Genomic DNA, 5,761 nt, shown 5'->3' with positions numbered 1-5,761 from the left:
AGGTCTGTACTCGGACCAGTCCTATTCAACATATTCATAAATGAGTTGGAAAAAGAGGTAAATAGTGAGATGGCAAAATTTGCAGATGATACAAAAATACCCAAGATAGTTAAGTCCCAGGCAGACTGCGAAGAGCTACAAATGGATCTCTCAAAACTGGGTGAATGGGCAACAAAATGGCAACTGAAATTCAATGTTGATAAATGCAAAGTAATGCACATTGGAAAACATAATTCCAACTATAAATGTAAAATGATGAGGTCTAAATTAGCTGTTACAGCTCAAAAAAGAGATCTTAGAATCATTGTGGATAGTTCTCTGAAAATATCCACTCAATGTGCAGCAGCAGTCAAAAAAGAGAACAGAATGTTAGGAATCATTAGGGATAGATAATAAGACAGAAAATATCATATTGCCTCTATATAAATCCATGGTACGGCCAGATCTTAAATAGTGTGTGCAGATGTGGTCGCCCCATCTCAAAAAAGATATATTAGAATTGGAAAAGGTTCAGAAAAAGGCTACAAAAATGATTAGGGGTATGGAACAGCTGCCATATGAGAAAAGATGATTTTTCAGCTTGGAAAAAAGACGACTAAGGGGGGATATAATAGAGGTCTGTAAAATCATGACTGGTGTGGAGAAAGTGAATAAGGAAGTGTTATTTACCCCTCATAACAAAAGAACTAGGGGTCACCAAATGAAATTAATAAGCATCAGGTTTAAAACAAACTAAATGAAGCATTTTTTTACACAATGCACGGTCAACCTGTGGAACTCCTTGCCAGAGGATGTTGAAAAGGCCAGGACTATAGCAAGGCTCAAAAAAGAAATAGATAAGTTCATGGAGGGATGTCCGTCAATGGCTATTAGCCAGGATGGGGAGCAATGATGTCCCTAGCCTCTGTTTGCCAGATGCTGGGAATGAGCAACAGGGAACGGATCACTTGATGATTACCTGTTCTGTTCATTACCTCTGGGATACCTGGCATTGTCCACTGGTGGAAGATAGGATATTGGACTAGATGGACCTTTGGTCTGACCCAGTATGGTCATGCTTATGTTCTTACAATTTTTTTAAATGAAAAGGCTCTGCTTTAAATGAAATGTTACGAGGTTTTTGTAAAAAAAATAAAAAGAAGAGTCAGAAATGCTGCCATTGTGCCTTCAGGGAGTTTTTATTTGGCTGCCTCCTGCCCTCATTTTACTCTATAGGCTGGGTTACCACGCTGGACTATATCTCCAATGATGTACCATGACTATGTACTCCGATGATGCACTGTGATGTCATGGGGAAAGGGCAGACTGTGGTGAATTGTGGAGATGTAGTCCTGCCACAGAGCCCAACCCATATACAACAATGGGGACATATAGCAGCTGAATGAAAACTACCACAAGGCACCATGGTGGAATTTCTGAATAGAAATTTTTTATTTTAGGCAAAAAACTCTTCAGTTTTTGACCAAATGTTTTCAATTTTTTGATTTTTTTCTTTTTGCTAAAAAGTTGAAAATCTCAGTGGAAAATTCTAATGAAAATGAATTTTTTTCACAGAAATTTCCATAGAAAACAACTAGAGCTGTGAAGCGATTAAAAAAATTAATCACGATTAATTTTGCAATTAAAGAATAATAGAATACTGTATATTTAAATATTTTGCCAGAGGACATGTGTCCATGCCAATGACGGGTTCTGTTCGATAATGATCCAAAGCAGTGTGGACTGATGCATGTTCATTTTCATCAGCTGAGTCAGATGCCACCAGCAGAAGGTTGAGTTTCTTTTTTGGTGTTTCAGTTCTGTAGTTTCTGCATCGGAGTGTTGCTCTTTTAAGACTTCTGAAAGTATGCGCCACACCTCGTCCCTCTCAGATTTTGGAAGGCACTTCAGATTCTTAAACCTTGGGTTGAGTGCTGTAGCTATCTTTAGAATACCTGGATACCTTTTTAGCATTTGGAAAATCTGCAGTGAAAATGTTCTTAGAACGAACAACATGTGCTGGGTCATCATCCGAGAATGCTATAATATGAAATATGTGGCAGAATGCAAGTAAAACAGAGCAGGAGGCATACAATTCTCCCCCAAGGAGTTCAGTCAAAAATTTAATTAATACTTTTTTTTAACAAGTTTCGTTAGCATGAAAGCATGTCCTCTGGCATGGTGGCTGAAGCATGAAGGGGCATATGAATGTTTAGCATATCTGGCATGTAAATACCTTGCAATGCCGGCTACAAAAATGCCATGAAAATGCCTGTTCTCACTTTCAGGTGACATTGTAAATAAGAAGCAGATAGCATTATGACCTGTAAAAGTAAACAAAATTGTTTGTCTTAATGATTGGCTGAACAAGAAGTAGGACTGAGTGGACTTGTAGGCTCTACAGTTTTACATTGTTTTGTTTTTGAGTGCAGTTAGTTTTTGCACATAATTCTACATTTGTAAGCTCAACTTTCATGATAAAGAGATTGCATTATATTGTTTGCATTAGGTGAACTGAAAAATACTATTTCTTTTGTTTTTTACTATGCAAATATTTGTAACAAAAATAATAATATAAAGTGAGCACTGTACACTTTGTATTCTGTGTTGTAATTGAAATCAATATATTTGAAAATTTAGAAAAACATCCAAATATTTAATAAATTTCAATTGGTATTCTATTGTTTAACAGTGTAATTAAAATGTCATTAATCACGATTAATTTTTTTGAGTTAATTGCATGAGTTAACTGCGATTAATTGATAGCCTTAAAAACAACCCAATTTTGGACCAGCTCTGCTTGTAACTAAGATGATAAAAGTGAAACCAACTAGTTTATTTTCATTGTCTTTTCTTAGAAGGAAACAGTATAAATAATGAAAATTAAATTATATGAAAACAAACCCTTTAGTTTTAATAATCTAAAGGAAGATTTGCAGTAGCACCATTGTGACTTGGGTGCTAATGCTCATTAGCTTTCAGTGGGAGATGCTGAATTGCCCAATATGCCTTTGAAAACCTTCTCCTCATGCAATGCAGGCAAGGAACCTTGTTTGTTTTTGTTTTATAGTTGACCTATGTCTTTTTAACACTTTTTGTGACTCTAGAAATAACATAAATGCTTCTTGCAGTGTATTCAGGCACATCTAAAGGAAAAACATCCACTCCTATCTATTTATAGAAGCATCCCTCCTTTCACCTCATGATCATTCTGCAGTAAGCCATCTGTCTGTTTCTCAGCCACATTAACTTCCACCCCACAAACAAAATGTATTTTTTCCACTGGACAAAACTGCACATCCACACAGGAACATAAGAAATCACAAATGTTTCTTTCCATTTCTTGAATCCTGTATGTGAAATAACAAGAATGGTTTGGGGGAGATGGAGAAAGATATATTTTTCACCTACAAAACCATTTTCACTTCATACAGAATTTTCAGTGTGGGAAAAAGACCAGGTGATCCTGTTGAAGTGACCTCTGTTCTCTGTCTCTACACAGCTTTTGCTCTGAGTACATAATGATGTGGAAAGGATGGGGAACATATTATTTCTATGGAATTGGTGTTATTTTTCCCTATCCAGTTACATCTGCATGGCAGGTTTCATTACAGTGTTCAGTTTCATCTGTCTAAGCATTAATCTTAATCACACATATGGCTAATAAAACTTTTGCACAGCACCATCCAACATCAGCATATATTGTTTCTTTATATATAAACAATACATGTTCACATATTACATGTATAAAAGTCACTAAAATATTTAGAAATTCATTTACCAGCCAAGACTCATGCTCAGAGTCCTGAGCAAGTGTTTTCCATGCTGTAACTGAATTGACACGTATCATTTGTTGGCTAGGGCAACACAGGATTCTGAACTTCTGTCATGGAAGGTTAGCTAAGCAGGAAGTGATTTTCAAATCTATTAATGTAAATTGTAAATGTATATTTACAGAACATCATGTTTACAATTCCAGGGTTTTTATTAAACTAACAGAAGTTTTTATAAGTCACTTTCAAAATAATTATAACTGCTGAAATTAAAATTGGACATACAAATAGCGAATAGAGGAAATTCGGAATACCTCCCATTTCTGCTCAGTTCAAGGGTTCCAGGAAATGCCTGCTTCCCTGTGCTGATTGCTGTTTGCTCCAGCACTTTCACCCTGCTACCCCCCAAGCTTGTCATCTGAACTTCACTCCACTTGCCCTCCATGCTCCCTTCCCTCAGCTGCCTCATCCCTTCAATGTCCTGTCCCTTCCCATCCTTCATCTTTCTACTTAGCGTATCCTTTCCTCACTAAATCTCTCCCAAAGGATTTCAATGACAAACACACATATATTATGGCACTGACATGAAATTTCCAGACCATCACTCTGCTAATTCTCGTTGTATGTTCAGGCTTTCCCCCCACCCTTTATTATCTATTTAGATTGTAAGCTCTTTGGGGCAGAGACTATCTGTTATTCTGTGTTTGTACTGTGCCTAGCACAAGAGCCCCATTCTCAGTTGGTCCCTAGGAACATACAAGGAGAATTAGCAGAGTGACGGGAAAAAATCTTGAATTGGATCAATCTAGACCTTCCTAATTTTTTCCTTCTAATTGCTGTCACATTCTGGGGTGCAATCCAGATCAGTCAGGGGTTGTGTCAATGCTGCCCCGTGATCTTGGGTGCCTCACGATGATTTGCTGTTGTAGCTCCTAACCAGGGCCACTCAAAAGCAGTGAACCAGCATGCAGGTCACATGCTGAGTGTCTGTATATAGCCGCAGTCCTGGTCTAGTAACTCTGACACCAGCAACCTGTCAGCAACACACCAGCCACACTCTGGCCTCCACCAGACTTGGTTACTTGTAATGTACTCACAGGATGACCCCAAAACACTCCCAGTCCTGAATTTTCCTAAAAACATGTGTTCCGCGCTGTCTAGCCCTCTCTTGGACAGTTTTGATATTAAAGGTCCATTGCCCCTGTAAAGGGTCAATATTCAACCATTTCCTACTTTAACTGGAGTTACCAAACAACTCAATTTAAACACAACACTGGATTAGTTTAGAGTAAAAATAGAACAGATTTATTTAACTACAAAGAAAAAAGTTTTAAGTGAGTACAAGTGTAATGTACCAAAGTCAATAATAGTTACAAGAGAAATAAAGAAAGCACACTTCCTAGGAGCTAAAACTTAACAAGCTAGACTTAGATCAAGGTAAAATCCTTGCCACATGTTCCCAGAAACAGGGCTGGACAAATTATCAGGTCAGCATCCCGCCCAAAGTCAAAGGGGTGGTTCCTTTTTCTTCTTAGATGAAAGAGAGAGAGAAAACTTGGGGTGGTTTTGCCCCTCACTCTTATAGCCCAGTCATCCCTTGAAATGAATTTTCCTGAGGGTTACTCTAGATCAAGTTCATTCCAGGAAAGAGACGGAGTCTAGTGGTGAAAGAGGTTGCATGTTGTTGCTTGCTAAAAATGCAGATAGGATCTGTTCCTGCTCTGTCTCTGTAGCCACAGAATAATCATTTGATAGGTGATTACCTATCAACTTTGATGACACCTGGCTGGGGTGTCAGTTGTCCTTTGTCTTTGGGAAACCAATTTAGCCCCTCTCCAGACTTGTCTTGTGAACGCATTTTAGTCATTATTTCAGTGTTGCATTACAAACAGTGGTGACTCCACAGTTAGGGTAGCATTCCAAAATGGGCATAAACTAGGGCATACATTTCTGTTTCTCTTTAAAAGTAGGTGGCCAAATGCTGTGCAATTTCACGCAATGCAATTTCT

The sequence above is a fragment of the Dermochelys coriacea genome, chromosome 3 (assembly GCF_009764565.3).
Source record: "Dermochelys coriacea isolate rDerCor1 chromosome 3, rDerCor1.pri.v4, whole genome shotgun sequence".
Classification (NCBI taxonomy): Eukaryota; Metazoa; Chordata; order Testudines; family Dermochelyidae; genus Dermochelys; species Dermochelys coriacea.
This window is presented reverse-complemented; position numbering follows the sequence as displayed.